Source organism: Capricornis sumatraensis, chromosome 12 (assembly GCF_032405125.1).
Source record: "Capricornis sumatraensis isolate serow.1 chromosome 12, serow.2, whole genome shotgun sequence".
Taxonomy (NCBI): domain Eukaryota; kingdom Metazoa; phylum Chordata; class Mammalia; order Artiodactyla; family Bovidae; genus Capricornis; species Capricornis sumatraensis.
The window spans coordinates 15,802,050-15,824,240 of record NC_091080.1 but is presented as its reverse complement, the minus strand read 5'-3'; positions in this window follow the sequence as shown (position 1 = coordinate 15,824,240).

The window sequence follows — 22,191 nt, the reverse complement described above, 5'->3', positions numbered from 1 at the left end:
ACAGCAGCATACATGCATAGATGAAATTACCATTAATTTTTCTTTAAAGGAAATATACAAAATTCCAATTTAATTAAATTTTCCATTCCACATGTATGCCAAAGTGATGTCAAAACATAATGATAGCATAAATTGCATTATTTTTGACTTTCAATTTTGCACTTTCCCCATAATTTATACATGCTACTAGAGGTGCTCATGTGGTTAATTTTCAACTTTGCAGGTGAATTCAAAATGTATTAAAAAGTTAATGCCTAAGAAAAATATATACACTACGGGTCCCTCATATCTAAACTATAGCATTAAGACTAAGCTGTAGCCAACCAGCCTCACATGTACTGCCCTGGTTCTAAGACTTGAACTAACACTTGAATGCATTCAGGAATGCAAAACTACAAATACAAGCATAGGTGAACTTACAAAGAAGATAATCTCTCTCACTGGAGTTATTTTTGAGTTTTGGTTTTTCTCATTACTTCCCACAAGAGACTAATCTTCAGATCTGAACTCGATGGCAATAACATGGATGCTGATTCCTGGAACTGATCCCTCTTTGCATCATGCCTGTTGATTCAGTTCATTCTCAGAAACTGGATTCTGGCAACTACCATTGTGAGTTCAAATAATTCTATATTATGTCTTGTGTAATGTAAGTATCTTGTAATAATAATTCTAATGCTTTCTAACCATCTCTTGTATCATTGGTATCATTCATTTCTTATATATATGCTTGTATATCTGCATGTTTTTACATAAATATATGAGGAGGCCTGAGGAGGCATTACAAATAGCTGAGAAAAGAAGAGAAGTGAAAGGTAAAGGAGAAAAGGAAAGGTAGACAAACTTTTCACCCTAATGCAGAGTTCCACAGAATAACAAGGAGAGATAAGAAAGCCTTCCTCAGTGGTCAATGCAAATAAATCGAGGAAAACAATGGAATGGGAAAGACTAGAGATCTTTTCAAGAAAATTAGAGATACCAAGTGAAAATTTCAGGCAGATGGCCACAATAAAGTACAGAAATGGTATGGACTTAATGGAAGCAGAAGATATTAAGAAGAGGTGGCAAGAATAGACAGAAGAATTGTAAAGAAACAGGACTCTGTGGAAGAGGAAGAGGGTGGGATGATTTGGAGGAATGACATTAAAACATGTATAATATCATATATGAAATGAGTCACCAGCCCAGGTTCAACGCATGATACTGGATGCTTGGGGCTGGGGCATTTGGGACGACCCAGAGGGATGGTATGGGGAGGGAGGAGGGAGGAGGTTCAGGATGGGGAACAAGTGTATGCCTGTGGTGGATACATGTTGATGTATGGCAAAACCAATACAATATTGTAAAGTAATTAAACTTCAATTAAAATAAATAAATTTATATTTAAAAAAAAATTTCACGACCCAGAAAACCACAATGGTGTGATCACTCACCTAGAGCCAGACATCTGGGAATGTGAAGTCAAATGGGCCTTAGGAAGCAACGTTATAAACAAAGCTAGAGGAGTTGATGGAATTCCAGTTGAGTTATTTCAAACCGTAAAAGATTATGCTATGAAAGTGCTGCACTCACTATGCCAGCAAATTTGGAAAATTCATCAGGGGCCACAGGACTGGAAAAGGTCAGTTTTCATTCCAGTCCCAAGGAAAGGCAATGCCAAAGAATACTCAAACTACCACACAATTGCACTCATCTCACATGCTAGTAAAGTAATGCTCAAAATTCTGCAAGCCAGGCTTCAGCAAAACGTGAACCGTGAACTTCCAGATGTTCAAGCTGGTTTTAGAAAAGGCTGGGGAACCAGAGATCAAATTGCCAACATCTGCAGGTTCATTGAACAAGCAAGAGAGTTCCAGAAAAACATCTATTTCTGCTTTATTGACTATGCCAAAGTCTTTGACTGTGTGGATCACAATAAACTGTGGAAAATTCTAAAAGAGATGGGCATAGCAGCCCCCCTGACCTTCCCCTTGAGAAATCTGTATGCAGGTCAGGAAGCAACAGTTAGAACTGGACAAGGAACACCAGACTGTTTCCAAATAGGAAAAGGATTATGTCAAGGCTGTATACTGTCACCCTGCTTTTTCAAGTTATTTGCAGTGTACATCATGAAAAACACTAGGCTGGATGAAGCACAAGCTGGAATCAAGATTTCAGGGAGGAATATCAATAACTTCAGATATGCAGATGGCACCACCCTTCACGGCATAAAGTGAAGAACTGAACAGCCTCTTGATGAAAGTGAAAGAGGAGAGTGAAAAAGTTGGCTTAAAGCTCAACATTAAGAAAACGAAGATCATGGCATCTGGTCCCATCATTTCATGGCAAATAGATGGGGAAACATTGGCAGACTATTTTTTGGGCTCCAAAATCACTGCAAATGGTGACTGCAGCCATAAAATTAAAAGATGCTTACTCCTTGAAAGGAAAGTTATGACAAACTTAGACATCTATTAAAAAGCAGAGACATTACTTTGTGAACAAATGTCCATCTAATCAAGGCTATGATTTTTCAAGTAGTCATGTAGAGATGTGAGAGTTGGACCATAAGGAAAGCTGAGCACCGAGGAACTGATGCTGTGAACTGTGGTGTTGAAAGTCCCTTGGTGTGCAAGAATATCCAACCAGTCCATCCTAAAGGAGATTAGTCCTGAGTGTTCATTGGAAGGATTGATGTTGAACCTGAAACTCCAAAACTCTAGCCACCTAATGCAAAGAGCTGATTCATTTCAAATGACCCTGATGCTAGGAAAGATTGAAGGCAGGAAGAGAAGGGGACAACAGAAGATGAGATGGTTGGATGGCATCACTGACTCAATGCACATGAATTTAGGTAAAGTATGGGAGCTGGTGATGGACAGGGAATTGTGGCATGCTGCAGTCCATGAGGATGCAAAGAGTCAGACATGACTGAGAAAATGAACTGAACTGAACTGAAAGCCTTTGACTGTGGATGACAACAAACTGGAAAATTCTTCAAGAGATGGGAATATCAGATCACCTGACATGCCTCCTAATAAATCTGTATGCAGGTCAAGAAACAACAGTTAGAATTGGACATGGAACAACAGACTGATTCCAAATAGGGAAAGGGGTATGTCAAGGCTGTATATTGCCACCCTACTTTTTAAACTTATATGCAATATATAAATATGTGAAATTCCAGACTGGTTGAAACACAACCTAGAAGCAAGGTTGCCAGGAGAAATATCAATAACCTCAGATATGCAGATGACACGACCCTTATGGCAAAAAGCGAAGAAGAACTAAAGAGCCTCTTGATGAAAGTGAAAGAGGAGAGTTTAAAGAGTAGGCTTGAAACTCAACATTCAGAAAACTAAGATTATGGTGTCAGGTCCTATCCATTCATGACAAATAGATGGGGAAAAAATGGAAAGTGACACATTTTATTTTTTTCAGGATGGTGACTGAAGACACGAAATTAAAGACCCTTGCTCCTTGGAAGAAAAGCTATGACGAACTAGCCACCATATTAAAAAGCAGTGACATCACTTTGCCAACAAAGGTCTATATTGTCAAAGCTATTGTTTTTCCAGTAGTCATGTATGATTGTGAGACTTGTCCCATGAAGAAGTCTAAGCACCAAAGAAAAATACGTTTGAAATGTGGTGCTGGAGAAGACCCTTAAGAGTCCCTTGGATTGCATGGGGATCAAGCCAGTCTATCCTAAAGAAAACCAATCCTGAATATTCACTGGAAGGACCAATGCTGAAGTTGAAACTCTAACGCTGGAAAAGGCCTTAATGCTAGGTAAGATTGAGGGCAGGCGGATAAGGGGGTGACAGGATAAGATGGTTGGATGGCATCACCAACTCAAAGAACATGAGTTTGAGGAAATTCTGGGAGATAGTGAAAGACAGGGGAGCCTGGTATGCTGCAGTCCATGGAGTTACAAAGAGTTGAACATGACTCAGTGCCCAAACAATATCAACAAAAACACCAACCTTGGATGTTCTTCTCTATTTTTTCTTTTTTCCTTCTTTTTTATCTTTGCTTTTTTGCTTTTGATGGTTGTATTAATATATCATCTATCTCAGAGACATTCCTCAGCTGTATCCAGACTACTAATAAGCTCATCAAATGCACTTTTCTTTTTTGTTAAAGTATTTTTTTACATTCATTTTTTTGGTCTTAGGATTTCTGTCTTTCTGTTTATACCACCCATTTGTTCTTGCATGATGTCCATTGTTCCATTAGAGCCCTTATCATATCATTCATAATTGTGTGGTCATTCTAATACAATTGCCTTGTCTGGTTCTGATCCTTGCTTTCTCCCTTCAAATTGTGCTTTGGTCCTACTGTTTTATTTTTTTGGTATGCCTCATAAGTTTTCCTGATAGCACGGCTTGATGTCCCAGGTAAAAGGAGCTGCAATGAAAAGCCCTTAGTAATGTGGTGTCTGGCCGTGTGGGGAGAAGCAGAGTTCTACAGCCCCCTGATTCGGTCCCAGTCTTTTAGTGAGTGTATGCCTCCGAATCATAACAGTTTCTCAGTTTTTTCTCTCCCTTTAGTGGGACAAAATGACTGAAGCGAACTGGAGTTAGGAATTTTCATTTCCTGGGTCAATTTGACTCTGACAATGCCCCAATACTTTGAGTTCTAGTTAACTAGTTTCCCCAGAGAGCAGGCCTTGTTGTTGTTGTTGTTGTTTTAATGTTTCTGATGTTGCTGCTGCTAAGTCGTGTCAGTCGTGTCCAACTCTGTGCGACCCCATAGATGACAGCCCAACAGGCTCCTCTGTCCATGGGATTCTCCAGGCAAGAATACTGGAGTGTGTTGCCATTTCCTCTGCAATGCATGAAAGTGAAAAGTGAAAGTGAAAGTGAAGTCGTTTCCGACTCTTAGCGACCCTCGTGTACTATAGGCTATCAGGCCTCTCCGTCCATGGGATTCTCAAGGCAAGACTGCTAGAGTGTGTTCCAGTGTAGTGCAAAATAGTTACTGTTCTCCTTCCATTTCTGGAAGCACAAAAGGATTTTTCTCCAGTATTTTCTACTGGAACTTGCATGAGCTTCTAGAGGTAAACTACACAATATTGTTCCCCATTGCCCCACGACTGGATCTCTTTGGAGTTTTAAACTCTAGTTGATCAGACTGGGCCTCCAGTACTTTGTCAATTAGAGGTCAGATTTTCCCATCCTGACATTGGCTCTCAAGGTGGTTTTCACTGCCCTGATTCTGCTGTTCTAGTTGCCTGTCTGTCTCTCCAGCCACAGTGATTTGGCCTGTGTCCTTCACTTTGGAATCCAAGAAGAGTTGTTTATTATTTTTCAGTCTATTTAGCTTTTCACTTGCTATTAGAGTGCAGTGGCAATTCCCAAATTTGTTATATGTGGAATCAGAAGCTTTCAAACTACTAAATATGGAAAGTCAACTTTTGTAGGACTGTCTGTCTTTACCATTTTCTTCTCAATTTTGGAATTAGATCTCTTAAATATTAATGATATCCAAATTACTCTTAAGTTCTCTATGTCCCTTGTCCTTTGTGAGAGCTTTTTTATGAATGAAGTTTGATCTAGGTAAGATATAATACATGTCTAATTCCACATGTTAAAAGCATTATTTTAAATTCATATGTTATAGTTTTCTTTCAGTTTCCAAATAAATAGCACTTATCTATTTTTTAGATTACATGCATCTGTAAATCAGCATACATATAACTGTATCTTAAACTGAATTAGGTCAAGGATGTTTATTTTATTTAATTGGTAAATAATACACATGAAAAAATTCCAAATTGTATCAATATTTTCTTAAAGATATGTTTTTCTAATTATCACACAGTGGGGAAGAGGTCATTATCATGTAATTTAATATAATTCCTATAAGATATCTACCTCTCCCAAAATAAGACAAGAATGTTTTCTATTATTATTTTTACTCTTGTGGTTTTTAGAATGCCTAAAAATAATCATTATTTTTCTCTTTAAAAATATTTGCTTGCATTATTTTTCTTTTTTTTTCAGTCATTAAACATTAACTATGTCACTTTGTACAGTTTTTTGAAAGGAAATTTAGGGTTCATTAGTTCTCAACCAATCTGAGGTCCTAAATTTATTGTTTGAGGGTAACAAGTGTAAGTTCCCTAATTATGGTGCTGTTTGCAAGTTTAATGCAGCCTGATTGGTTTCTGCAGGCCTTTCCCATGTGCTCATTTTTGGTTTCCTATCAATTCTATTCTACATATGTCATTCAGAGAACTCCATTAACACCAGGGTAGTTATTAATTATATTTTTGTTAGCATGGGTGATTTGCCTTACACATTCTTTTTTATCTGAGAAAATGTTCCCTTGTCCAATTTTTGAAGATTTTGTTTAATCAGATCCCTGAGCTAATGAACACCATGCTTAAAACTATTTAAAATTATTTTTAAATATTTAATGATAGTATGGAATAAATTGAAAATTTGCTGAATTTTTGTTATATTTTAAAAATAATAGCTTTTAAAGTAATGAGTTTAACCAAACTTACTTTGAAACAAATTACTTTAGACTATAAATTCAAAATCATTTTTAAATGAAGCAAAACTTTCCTTAAATAAGAGAGTCTATAGCAGATTGTTACTAAAGGATGTGTTGTTGGTAATTGATGATCAAAATTTTAATGGAAAATTCCTTGTCAATTCAAAAAGATACCCAAAGCACATGTCTGGGTATTTTTCCTCTTTTGAAACTCTAATTTATGTCAAGGCCAAAAAAATCCACTTGATAGTATATGGGAAGAAAATCTCTCATTGAATTTAATAATGAAAAGCATTTATTTTCATTGTTTTGTCTTTATATTTGTAGCAGAAGCCTTGCATACCTTACACTGTCATATTTATTCATGGGAAATAATGTTCAGCTTTCTCAAAAATGAATTCTATTAGTGAATTTCCAGACCAGAAGATAATGGGTTTCTAAGGCACTATAAGAAATGTTTCCTAAGTCATGAATATCCTCAGTCTTTGCATGGGAATATACAAATTGGAATAATCTCATGATAAAGAAAAGTGGAGGGAAAGACTGTAGTAATTGAAGACACATCTTTTCAATTTACTGTAGAGGCATTTTCCTGGAGAAGGAAATTGCAAACCACTCCAGTATCCTTGCCTGCAGAATTCCATGGACAGAGGAGCCTGGTGGGCTACAGTCCATGGGGTCGTAAAGAGTTGGACACGATTGAGCAACTAACACAGACACACAGAGGCATTTTATTCAGCATATATGCCTGATATACTTCTCTTAACCATCCTAAAACTCTGTCCCTACATTGAAAGCATCATTGATTCTATTCTCACACATCCTCCATGTGCATGGCACCACCTGTTCTGCAACAATATAGCTCCAACACCTGGCCTTCCTCCACTTTGTATTATTCATCAAGCACATGTGTAGAAGTTTCATGTTTGCAATCTGTTCCTCATGTGAATCCTCAGTTCTTTGTGAAGTTGTAATGTATAGGGGGTTAAGAATAGAACTAGAGAGATCAGTTGGCTTTACATACAGCCTAACTGGATGTCTGCCAACATGGTGTGATCTGAGATCTGCTTGCAACTAGCACAGCTTGAAATAAGCCTTAATCAATCCAAAATGATGCTGGAATCTGCCAGAAGAGTAGAAATCCACTTCTTATATCTAAATATTTCAGTTCCCCAAAAAGTAAGTTGAGGAAAAATAATTATGTAATTCACATGGTAGAAAGAATTATATATGTCATCTATTATAGTAGGTACAAAATAAATTGAGTTATTGTGATTTCAAGTATAATGAAACAAAAATCTCAGAAAATGATGAATAAAAAGCAATAGCATCTGCAAAAGAAAAACTAATATACGTCAAGTAACATTTTGGTTTTGGGGTAAAGAATTTGCATACCAATGCAGGAGATGTGGGCTCAATCCTTGGGTGGAGAAGTTCCCTTGAAGGAGGAAATAGCAACCCACTCCAGTATTTCTTACCTGGTAGATCCCAGGGACAGAGGAGTCTGGAGGGAACAGTCCATGGGGTTGCAAAGAGTAGGGCATGACTTAGCAATCAAGCAAAAGAACAAATCTTGATTCCAGTCTTATCTCTGCATGCAACTATGTTTGCAATGTATATATACATACACACACACACACACACACACACACACACACACACACACACACACATCTGGACTGCCCCAGTGGCTCAGTGGCAAAGAATTTACCTCAGTGCAAGTGATGGTAGGAACTATGGGTTTGATCCTGGCATTGGGAAGTAAATGGCAACCTGCTCGACTATTCTTGCCTGGGAAAGCCCATGGACAGGGGAGCCTGGGGGACTATAGTCCATGATGTTGTTATTTAGCAACTAAACAACAAAAATGTCATATCTGCATAATTTAAAACAGTTCTTTGAGATAACATATAATAAAGGCACACATAATTAATTATGTATTTATTATTTTCATAAGAGAGCTATCACTTATTTGACAAACATTCTTGTCTGTCATTTTGTTCCCAGGGATTGATTTAGGGGCTAGTAAATAATGCATTATCTATTTAATAAACTATAAAACTTATTTGTATATGTAGTATATATTTGTTGAACTATTTGCTTTAAAAATGTTACCCTTTATCACACCAGAGAAATAAAAATCTGTGGGCTTCCACTGTGGCTTACAGAAAAGAATTCATCTACAATGCAAGAGACACAGGAGATGCAGCTTCAATCCCTGTGTGGGGAAAATCCGGTAGAGAAGAGAGAGCAACCCACTCCAGCATACTTGCCTGGAGAATCCTATGGGCAGAGGAGCCTGGTGGGCTACAGGCCATGGGGTCCCAAAGAGTTGGATACAACTAAATCAACTGAGAATGCACTCACTGGTTAGTGATAACTTTAAAATATAACTGTGGGTCTCCACAGGAAATACACTTAAGTTAATTTTAAGAGAGAATCCTCGGTTGAATTTTATTCCTCAAAATGATATGTTGAGGTTGTAGTCCCAGGTACTTGTGAATGTAACCTGGAAATAAGAACTTTACAATTGTAGTCGTTAGTAATGAATCATATTTGATTAGTGAGTATGCATGTGTGCTCAGTACTGTGTAACTCTTTGCAACCCCATGAACTGTAGCCCATCAGGCTTCTCTCTCTATGGGACTTTACAGGCAAGACTACTGGAATGGGTTGCCATTTCCTCCTCCAGGGGATCATCCCGACCCAGGGATCGAAGCTGCATCTCTCATGTCTCAGGCATTGGCACTTTGCCACTTGCACCACTTTAGAAATGTGGGCCCTAAATCCACTGATTAATTAATAACAGAAAGGAAAAGGAAACTGACATACTGAAAAAAGAGATGCAAAGATACCTAGGAAAGTGAAAGTGTTAGTCACTCAGTTGTGCCAGACTCTTGTGACCCCATGAACTGTAGCCCATCAGGATTCTCCCTCCATAGATTTTCCAGGCAAGAATACTGGAGTGGGTAGCCATTTCCTTCTCCAATTACAGTGGTAGAAACTGGACTTATGCTGCCAGAAACCTCAGATGCCAAGGATTCCCAGCTACCTCTAGATAATAGGAAGAGGCAAGAAAGAATTATTCCCCTGACCCTTCAGAGAGAGAGACAGGCCCTGCTGACATCTTAATTTTAGGCTTCTAACCTCCATATTCTCCTGCTCTAAGTCACTCAGTCTGTGGTACTTTGTTGTGGCAGTTACAGGGATTATAGAGAGTAAAAGGATTTTTACAAACTATATTCAAGAAAAAAGGTGAAGATTGGGTTAACAGCAAGGAAAACCACTGAAATATTAATAGATTTTTATAGACTGGACTACTGGCTTTTATGATCATTCAGGATATTCTGGGAACTTACCTTTTTCAGCCTATCATTTCACAGCTACCTTTCCTGCAATTTACCCTTATCTAAACACATACAATATCTTTATATGTGCTCATAATTCTGCTGGAAATGATAATTCTTTCATCTCTTTCTGATTAAATAATAACTGTTATCTACAACCCATTTCAACAGCAAATTGCCCCATCCTCTATCCTACCAACCAAGGGTAATATCAGTATGCCACTGTTTCCTTCTTTATAGCAAGTAAACAAGTGTTTCCTGATTGTATTATGGTTGTCAGTATGAAAATACATTGTTGCATTATTTTTTGAGAACAAAAACAACATCTTATCGATCTTTGAATCCTTAACTACACTGATCATAGGACTTTGAACAGTATTTGTAATCAAGTAATTAATTAAATAGATAGATAAACTATGTGATACAGAGAAAATATCTCTCTAGGAGACTATTTTTCTAAGATAGTATCAAAAAATGGAATCATAAATCTTTAAAAAATAAACTGAAAATGACTATTAAAGAATAAGGCTAAGAAAGAATTTGATTGAAAATATGAGAAACAGTTAATAAAAGATTCATATGAATGGAGCTAAAGCACATTTTATCTGAAGCAGGCAAGGCAGAGACCAAAATTTACATTTCCTATTAGTGCTTATTATGTCCATGTATAGATGTCCAAGGCCTAGGATTGACCTTCATGATGTCAGTAGATGAAGCATGTAAGAGATGCATTTTTTGACAAGTTATATAATCAACACTCCTCCCAAAATATTTATGTATCTCCTTTCTTCTTTTATTCACTTAAGTTATGAAGAGGAGTGCCATGTTTGAGATTGGGCTCTTTCAATAAGCAAAGCATTTTTATTATAGATATCAGCTGCACTACATATTTGGTAAATCTTAATAACATCCTCTTACACCTACACAATAAATTACTAGTAAAAACTGCTTTGGCTGTGATATTTTCACTATTTGTATTATCATCAGTTCTTATGTAAGCCTATATTCCAATTTTGAAAAGAAACTCTTTCACAAACATTTTGACATTTGAGTAACTTAATGCCTGATTAAAATATTTTCTAATGTCAGATTTCTCTTCAAAAAGCATTAGGCATATTTATAATTGTAACTAGCACCCTTCCCTCAAGATGGTTAATATGCTATTTCTGTACACTGATTTTCTGTAACTTTCACTTTCTTTTTTTCTGTCTCCCACAATTAGTGACTTAAATTTTCAAGTTAAAACTTTAATTCCCTCACAATCAAGGTCTCTCACTGTGCACTATTCATAACCTATAAAGAGAAGAGCATAACATTTTATAAATTTGAGTATATTTTTATAAAAATACTTAAAAATCACTCACATATTCTTATTCACTATATTATTTGTTATATATTATCCGATATGCTACTGGAGATCAATGGAGAAATAACTTCAGAAAGAATGAAGGGATGGAGCCAAAAACAATACCCAGTTGTGGATGTGACTGGTGATAGTAACAAGGTTTGATGCTGTAAAGAGCAATATCACATAGGAATCTGGAATGTTTGGTCCATGAATCAAGGCAAATTGGAAGTGATCAAATAGGAGATGGCAAGAGTGAACATCAACATTCTAGAAATCAGCGAACTAAAATGGACTGGAATGGTGAATTTAACTCAGATGACCTTTATATCTACTACTGCAGGCAGGAATCCCTCAGAAGAAATGGAGTAGCCATCATAGTCAACAAAAGAGTCCAAAATGCAGTACTCTGATGCAATCTCAAAAACGACAGAATGCTCTCTGTTCGTTTCCAAGGCAAACCATTCAATATCACGGTGAAGTCTATGCCTTCACCAGTAATGCTGAAGAAGCTGTAGTTGAACAGTTCTATGAAGACCTACAAGACCTTATAGAACTAACACCCAAAAAAGATGTCATTTCATCATAAGGGACTGGAATGCAAAAGTAGGAAGTCAAGAAACACCTGGAGTAACAGGCAAGTTTGGCTTTACAGTACAGAATGAACCAGGGCAAAGCCTAAGGGAGTTCTGCCAAGAGAACACACTGGTCATAGAAAATACCCTCTTCCAAGAACATAAAAGAAGACTCTACACATGGACGTGACCAGATGGTCAAAACCAAAATCAGATTTATTACATTTTTTTGCAGCCAAAGATGGAGAAGCTCTATACAGTCAGGAAAAACAAGACCTAGAATAAACTGTGGCTCAGACCATGAACTTTTTATTGCCAAATTCAGACTTAAATTGAAGAAAGTAGGGAAAACCACTAGACCATTCAGGTATGACCTAAATCGAATCCCTTACAACTAAACAATGGAAGTGAGAAATTGATTTAAGGGACTAGATCTGATAGATAGAGTGCCTGATGAACTATGGATGGAGGTTTGTGACATTGTACAAGAAACAGGAATCAAGACCATCCCCATGGAAAAGAAATTAAAAAAAAAAAAAAAAAGGCTATCTAAGGAGGCCTTACAAGTTGCTGTGAAAAGAAGAGAAGTGAAAAGCAAAGGAGAAAAGGAAAGATATATACCCATTTGAATGCAGAGTTCCAAAGAATAGCAAGGAGAGATAAGAAAGTCTTCCTCAGTGATCAATGCAAAGAACTAGAGGAAAACAATAGAACGGGGAAGACTAGAGATCTCTTCAAGAAAATTAGAGATAGCAAGGGAACATTATATGGAAAGATGGGCTCAATAGAGGACAGAAATGGTATGGACCTATCAGAAGCAGAAAATATTAAGAAGAGGTGGCAAGAAAACACAGCACTGTACAAAAACATCTGCATGACCCAGATAATCACAATGGTGCAATCACTCACCTAGAGGCAGACATTCTGGAAAGTGAAGTCAAGTGGGCCTTAGGAAGCATCAGTACAAACAAAGCTAGTGGATGTGATGGAATTCCAGTTGAGCTATTTCAAATCCTCAAAGATGATGCTGTGAAAGTGCTGCACTCAATATGCCAGCAAATTTGGAAAACTCAGCAGTGGCCACAGGACTGGAAAAGGTCAGTTTTCATTCCAATCCCAAAGAAAGGCAATACCAAAGAATGATCAAACTGTCACGCAATTGCACTCATCTCACACACTAGTAAAATGCTCAAAATTCTCCAAGCCAGTCTTCAGCAAAACGTGCACAATGAACTTCCAGATGTCCAAGCTAGTTTTAGAAAAGGCAGAGGAACCAGAGATCAAATTGCCCGCATCCGCTGGATTATGGAAAAAGCAAGAGAGTTCCAGACAAACATCTGTTTCTGCTTTATTGACTATGCCACAGCCTTTGACTGTGTGGATCACAATAAACTGTGAGAATTTTGAAAGAGATGAGCCTACTTGACCACCTGACCTGCCTCTTGAGAAACCTGTATGCAGGTTAGGAAGCAACACTTTGAACTGGACATGGAACGACAGACTGGTTCCAAATAGGAAAAGGAGTACGTCAAGGCTCTATATTGTCACCATGATTATGTAACTTATATGCAGAGTTCATCATTAAAATGCTGGGCTGGGTGAAGTACAAGCTGGAATCAAGATTGCCAGGAGAAATATCAATAACTTCATATATGCAGATGACACCACCCTTGTGACAGAAAGTGAAAAAGAAGTAAAGGGCATCATGATGAATGTGAGAGGAGAGTGAAAAAGTTGGCTTAAAACTCAACATTCAGAAAACGAAGATCATGGCATCCGGTCTCGTTACTTTATGGCAAATAGATGGGGAAACAGTGGGAAAAGTAGCTGACTAAATCTCTGCAGATGTTCACAGCAGCCATGAAATTAAAAGACACTTACTCCTTGGCAGGAAAGTTATGACCAACCTAAGCAGCACATGAAAAAGCAGAGACATTACTTTGCCAACAAAGATCCATGTAGTCAAAGCTATGGTTTTTGCATTGATCATGTATGGATGTGAGAGTTGGACTATAAGGAAAGCTGAGCACCAAAGAATTGATGCTTTTGAACTGTGTTGTTGGAGAAGACTCTTGAGAGTCCTTTGGACTACAAGGAGGTCCAACCAGTCCATCCTAAAGGAGATCAGTCCTGGGTGTTCATTGGAAGGATTGATGTTGAAGCTGACACTCCAATACTTTGGCCACCTGGTGTGAGAGCTGACTCATTGGAAAATACTTTGATACTGGGAGGGATTCGGGGCAGGAGGAGAAGGGGATGTCAGAGGATGAGAGGGGTGGGTGGCATCACCAACACAATGGGCATGGGTTTTGATGGACTCTGGGAGTTGGTGATGAACAGGGAAGCCTGGCATGCTGCGGTTCATGGGGTCACAGAGAGTCAGACATGACTGAGCGACTGAACTGAACTGAACACTATTTGTTTTTGAAGAAAATTTTTTAATGTCTCTAAACCAAAGATATAAATGTAGATAACTGAAATGACTGGAATTCTAAGTGACATAGAAACTAACTGGATAGATGATCGATGAAAGTTTCTCAGTAATTCAAGTCTACTTGGGTTCCACTGCATCTCACTATGTAATCTGACTTCTATCTCAGATGTTGTTGTTTTCACCTTTTTCTTTTTCTTTTTCTTTTTTTTTTTTATTTGTTGAGTAACTGCAAATTTCATTTCAGTGATTTAAGTAAAGATAAAAATTATTGAAAATAATAACCTATTATAAAAATCACTAACATTGTTAGTTGTTCAGCAACCTTTAATAGTCTTATGTGCAACATATTTTTTAAACCAATGTTTTCAACTGGAGGTGCTTTTGCCTTGAGGAGACATATGGCAGGGTCTGGAGACATTTTTGTTTGTCAATACAAGAGTTATGGTCCTGAAATCTAACAGAAGCCAGGGATGCTCCTCAACATTCTACAATGCACAGACCCCTGAAGTAAAGAATTGCCTGGTCCAAAATGTCAATGGAGTCAATATTGAGAAACTATTACTTATTCTTTTCACAATTCCCATGATACGTAAGGTGACTATAATGTTAACAACTTGCCAGCATCACAAAGAAAATAAATTACTGAACTAGGATTTAACCTAGGCAAACTCAAGCAGTTTGGCAAAAAGTACATAGTAGCATCAACTGCTGTGCTGTCTCACTGATATTATCATATACAACTTAAGGAATGACTCTCAATGATATTTAAATCCTGGTATTCACACCATTATTAACACTCTCAATTTGGGTGTAATATGGCCCCAGGAACTTGTTTATAGGGTAAAATGTAGCAAAAATATTGGAAGATCGTCTCTAGTATTAGGTTATTAAAGACTGACTTTTCATTGTGGTTTTGATTTTTATTTCCTGGATAGTTAGAGATACTTAATACGTTTTCATACACTTGATGGTCATTTCTATGTCTTCTTTGGAAAGCTGTCTACTTGAGTCCACAGCTTATTTTTAAATCAGTTCATTACATTTTTTGCTATTGAGTTGCAGGAATTCTGTATATATTTTGAAGTTTAATATCTTATATTATATGTAGTTTTCAAATATTGTTTCTCCTGCTCCCTTTTTCCTGGCAGTTGTTTCTTTCTTTCTTTTTTTTTTTTTTTCAATTTGATGTGCAGAATCTTTTTCTTTTATGTAGTCTCACTTATTTACTTTTGCTATTGTTACCTTCATTTTTGCTGTCATATCATGAAACCATTGCCAAAGTTAGAGAGAGACAATTACTGTATGATATTTTTTATATGTGCAATCTAAACATGACACAAATGAGATTATATACAAAACAGAAACACTTACAGACACAAAGAACAAATTTGTAAATGCTCAAAGGGGAAGAGAAGGGAGGGAAAAATTGGGAATTTTGGATTAGCATATGTAAACTATTATATACAGAGTGAATAAACAACAAGGACTTATTGCATTGCACAAAGAACTATATTCAAGATCCTGTAATATCATAGTGGAGAAGAATATGAATTAGAATATATATATATATATATATATATATATATATATATATATATATATATATATACTTGAATCACTTTGCTCTACACAAGAAACTAACACATTGTAAGCCAACTGTGCTTTAAGAAAACAAGTTTTTTAAGTTAGAAAATGATTTCATAGTCAAACCAATGTTATGAAGTTTCTCCTTTATGTTTTCTTCTAGTAGTTTTATAGCTTTTTCAAGTCTTTTCTACTTTGAGTTAAATTTTATGTATGGTAATGTAAGGTAAAAGTCTGGTTTCCTTCCTTTGTGGGTTTCTAGCTTTCCTAGCACAGATTGGTTGAAGAAGTTATCCTTTTCCTGTTGTGTATTTTTGGCACCGTGTCACAGATCAATTGCTCCTATATTAAGGAATTTAATTTTTGGCTGTCTATTCTGTTCTATTGATCTATATATCTGTGTTTATGTCAATACCTGTATATAGCTATATATCTGTCATACTGTTTTTTCTGATCACTGTAACTTTGTAATACAGTTTGAACTCAGGAAGTATGATGCCCCTAGATTTGTCCTTCTAAGGATTAATTTGGTTATCGACGGTCTTTTGTGGTTTTATATGAATGATAGAATTGTTTTTTCTCTTTCTGAAAAAAAATGCTATCAGGACTTTTGTTGCTGTTATTGTTGTTCAGTCCCTAAGCCATATCTGACTCTGTGACCCCATGAACTACAAGGATTGTATTGTTCCATATATCACTTTGGGTAAGCATATTTTAACAGTATTAAGTGTCTCAATCTATGATGATGAGATGCCTTTCCTTTTCTTTGTATCTTCTATAAGTTTTTCATAGTTTTTAATACACAAGTCTTTCATATTCTTAAAAATAGAAATACCATTTGTTCAGTTCAATTCAGTCATTCAGTATTGTCTGACTCTTTGTGACCCCATGTACTGCAGCATGTCCAGCCTCCCTGTCTATCATTGACACCTGGAGCTTGCTCAAACTCATGTCCATTAAGTCGGTGATGTTATTCAACCATCTCATCCTCTGTTGTCCCCTTCTCCTCCTGCCTTCCATCTTTCCTAGAATCAGGGTCTTTTCCAGTGAGTCAGTACTTTGCATCAGGTGGCCAAAGCATTGGAGCTTCAGCTTCAGCTTCAGCATAAGAGCTTCTGATGAATATTCAGGACTGATTTCCTTTAGGACTGGCTAAAGAACTACCGTGTAATCCAGCAAATCTGCTTCTTTGTATTTATACAGAAAAAGAAACCAGAATTTCAAAGTGATGTTTGCACTCGCATGTTCATTGAAGCACTAACTATACTAGCCAAGTTATGGAAACAACAAAAATATCCATCAACAGATAAATAGATAATGAAAATCTGGCATGCATATACCATGGAACATCATTCAGCCTTAAAAAAGAAGAGAATTTTGCAATTATGCAACAACATGGATGAGACTTGAAGATATAAATGTAAGTGAAATAAATCAATCACAGAAAGTCAAAGACTTCATGAATGAACTATGAGGTAACTAAAATAGTTAAATTTACAGATTCAGTGAGTAAGACGCTCATTACCAGGGAGTGGTGGGAGGGGGTGGTGTATAGTTACTAGTTCAGTTCAGTCAGTCAGTCATGTCCAACTCTTCATTACCCCATGAATCACAGCACGCCAGGCCTCCCTGTCCATCACCAACTCCCAGAGTTCACTCAGACTCACGTCCATCGAGTCCGTGATGCAATCCAGGCATCTCATCCTCTGTCGTCCCCTTCTCCTTCTGTCCCCAATCCCTCCCAGCATCTGAATCTTTTCCAATGAGTCAACCCTTCACATGAGGTGGCCAAAATACTGGAGTTTCAGCTTTAGCATCATTCCTTCCAAAGCAATCCCAGGGCTAATCTCCTTCAGAATGGACTGGTTGGATCTCCTTGCAGTCCAAGGGATTCTCAAGAGTCTTCTCCAACACCACAGTTCAAAAGCATCAAATCATCGGCACTCAGCTTTCTTCACAGTCCAACTCTCACATCCATACATGACCACTGGAAAAACCATAGCCTTGACTAGATGGACATTTGTTGGCAAAGTAATGTCTCTGCTTTTCAATATGCTCTCTAAGTTGGTCATAACTTTTCTTCCAAGGAGTTAGAGTCTTTTAATTTCATGGCTGCAGTCACCATCTGCAGTGATTTTGGAGCCCCCAAAAATAAAGTGTGACACTGTTTCCAATGTTTCCCTATCTATTTCCCATGAAGTGATGGGACCAGATGCCATGACCTTCATTTTCTGAATGTTGAGCTTTAAGCCAAACTGGCTTAAAGTTTTAGTTAAACATACTGACAAAACTTCAGGTATTCAGTGTGCATGTACAGTCAACTTAATGTACTGTACACTTAAATATGTGTTAAAAGTTTGTATTTCATATTGTGTCTTTACTAAGGAAAAATAAAATTTTAAACATAAAATTTTTTTCTTATTAAAAACTGTCTGTGTCATAACTAGCCAGTACACACAGTCTCTGTTTTTTTTTTAATTAAAGTATAAATGATTTGCATCATTACATTAGTTTCACATGTCCAACACAATGATTCGAAAATTTTAATAGATTCTACTCCTCTTAAATTTATTACAAAATACTGGCTATGTTTACTGGGCTGCACAACATATCCTTGTAACTTATTTATTTTAGACATAATAGTTTGTGTCTCCTAACCCCCATGCCTGTATTGCTCCACTCCATTCTCTCTCTCCCTCCCCTCATTGGTAACCATTAGCTTGATTTCCATATTTTTCAGTCTTTTTTTTTTTTTTTATGTTCTGTTATATTCCTTTGTTTTTTTTTTTTTTTTAATAGATGAATTCGCTGAAAATTTACCTTTGAAAAATGTTCACAAGACTGTTATACCTTTTTTAGAGAAAGAAAATATACTATAATCTATATCTATAGAGTACCTTTAAACTGCTATCAACATATGATTGGTATAAATAAATTAATGAAGCAAAATAGCTCAGTGGATAATTTATTATTTTCATTGGCAATGTAAGTGTCACAGCTACTAAAACGTTAATGCATACACAAGTCATCATTTAAATGTATCATGCTAATTACAATGATTGATTATCAAAAGCTTTATTGAGACTTTATTGTCATAAGTGCTGATGTAAACTAATTAATAGCTAATAAATATTGTAACCTTTCAATCACCAAAATATGTAACCTGATTTTAAAGCATAAAGAAAAGAACACCAGTTAACAGGATTGTCAGAAAATAACAATATAACCACTATTTTGTAAAATTGCACATCTGAAAACTATATTCCTGATCAAGGTGGTAAAAATCAATTTGATTTACTTCTCTCATCATGTGAAATTTAGGTTCCTGCTCCTAATCCAATATTCTGTAGAAATCAAACATAAATACAAGCTCTTCTCATGTAATTCATGGGTATAATTTATTATAATAATCAGCATTCTTAAATATTTATCAGTTATAAATCAGTAAAATAAGAACAGGAACATTGCTGTGTCTTGAACTCTCCAAAAGATACAGTATCTGGTACATAGTGACTCCCAGTCTATATTTATTGACATATTAAAAATGTAAAACTGTTTTAAAGCTATATTAAATTGTATTAACTGTATTTATATTTTTTAATTGCAATGAAAGTTGTTTTTTTTTTTTTTTTTTTTGCCAGCAAAGTAATCCTCAAATCTTCAAGTGAGGCTTCAACAGTATGTGAACAGAGAACTTTCAATGTTCAAGATGAATGTACAAAAGGCAGAAGAACCAGAAATCAAACACTGCCAACATCCATTGGATCATAGAAAAAACAAGAGAATTATGGATAAACATCTACTTTTGATTAATTGACTATGCTAAAATGTTTGACTGTGTGGATCACAACAAACTGTGGAAAATTCTGAAAGAGATGGAATACCAGACCACCTCACCTGCCTCCTGACATGAAACTTGTATTCATGTTGAGAAGCAACAGTTAGAATTGGACTTGGAAAAATGAACTAGTTCCAAATTGCAACAGGAGTACACCAAGTCTGTATATTGTCACCCTGCTTATTTAACTTACATGCAGAGCACATTATGAGAAATATCAAGCCAATGAAGCACAAGCTGGAATTAAGATTTCAGAGAGAAATACCATTATCCTCAGATATGCAGATGACACCACCTTTATGGCAGAAAGCAAAGAAGAACTAAAGAGCCTCTTGATGAAAGTAAGTGGAGAATGAAAAAGCTGGCTTAAAATGCAACATTCAGAAAACTAAGATCATGGCATCTGGTCCTATCACTTCATGGCAAATAGATGGGGAAACAATGGAAACTATGACAGACTTTATATTCTTGGGCTCCAAAATCACTGGAGATGGTGATTGCAGCAATGAAATTAAAAGACATTTGCTTCTTGGAATGACAAGTATAAACAGCATATTATAAAGCAGAGACATTACATTGTCAAAGGTCTGTCTAATTGAAGCTATGGTTTTTCCAGTAATCATGTATGGATGAGAGTTGGACCATGAAGAATGCTGATCACTGAAGTATTGATGGTTTTGAACTGTGTTGTTGGAGAAGACTCTTGAGAGTCCCTTTGACTGGAAGGGTATCAATCCAGTCAATCCTAAAGGAAGTAAATCCTGAATATTCATTGATAGGACTGATGCTGAAGCTGAATTTCCAATACTTTGGCCCCCTGATGTGAAGAATTGACTCACCAGAGAAGACTCTGATGCTGGGAAAGATTGAAGACATGATGAAAAGGGGATAACAGAGGACAAGATGGTTGGATGCCATCACTGACTCAATGGAAATGAGTTTGAGCAGGCTTCATGAGATGGTGAAGGACAAGGAGGCCTGGCATGCTGCAGTCCATGAGGTCACAAAGACTCAGATATGACTGAGTGACTGAACAACAACAACAAATATCAATTAAAAAGCACCATAATTTTAAAATATCAACAATCAAAATGTAAAAGAGAAAAATTATGATTCAGTAATAAAACAATAATGTAATGCTTTCTAATTATGTTGTGTGCATTAATTCAACTGTAAATTAATTAAAAATGTGTATTAAATATCTACTGAATTTCAAGTACAATATTAGACTCATAATATGCTATTGGAAAAGAAAGATGCATTTTTATACTAATGAACTTTTTTATAGAAAAGTTGAGAAGGCAGAAATTAACCTAATTAAAATATAATTATATAATGAAATAAGTACTTTAAAACAGCAAGGTTATATGAGACAGGAATACCATTTTTCAGGAGGAAGCTGTCAAAGAAAGCCTTGCAGAGAAAGAGATATTTCCGTTATTACTGAATAGCTGATACCAAAAATGCAGACAGAGAAGTGTTCCAAGCAGCAAGCACAAAAAGTACAGGCTACAAAGTGTAAGGAACAAGTCATAATCTTGCCAGAATCTTGGAGCAATATCTACCAGCTATTAGAGGACTGATGAAACTGTGTTAAGAACAAATGATATCTGAGAACATTCGAGTAGTTCACCTACGAAGGTGAAAGAATTTAAAGATGCCTTGTCCCAGCACCACATCATGCTTGGAATCTAATCCTAATAAAAATGATACATTGCATTATCACACTCCTCCTTTTTTTTAAATAAATTATGGAGATGTGTTACCTCCTCTTTATAGCACTGCCAGTTTAGATGTTGTGGGGCTGCCCACCTCCCTATGCCAGAGTTTTCACAACCATGTATCTCAAGGACAGTGTGGTTGTGCTAGTAGAAAGGATGCTAGGGGATTTCCTGGTGGCCCAGCGATTAAAATTCTGCATGCCAATGCAAGGGACACCGGTTCAATTTCTGGTCTGGGAGGATTCCACTTGCATCGAGGCAACTAAGTTGAGCCAGTGCCCTTTAGCCTATGGTCCACAACAGGGGAAGCCACCACAGTGATAAGTCCTGCTCACTGCAAACTAGAGAGTAGCCCCGCTGTCCACAACTAGAGGCAGTCTGCACACAGCAACGAAGATCCAGCAAAGCGCAGCAAAAAATAACAGGAGGTTTTTTTTTTTTTTTTTTTGTTTGTTTTTTTAATCTGCTAGGCACAGAAATCACTTAAAAAGTGCCACCCAATGGCCTTCCATATGTCTCCTTTTAGAAAAAAGTGTAGTTTTACCATGATGCTTGGTGCCTGAAAGCATAATAAAACTCTCCCTGTAGCCTTCCAAGTTCCAGTATCATATTAGTTATTTTCCAGTTTACAAAATTTCTCTAACTTGACTTGAATCTTTCAAATAACACATTCATTAATACACTTGAGTTATTATTAGATTTTATTCCATATTTTTAATGCATATTAATTTGTTACCTACTTTTTGTAAAATCTTTGGATTTCAGGCACAACAAAAGATAGACGCAGCTGTGTCCTCATGGAATTTGGGTGATAGAGGACAATTTAAGTAGGTAATTATACTAGAGTGTAAAATATATTGTGAT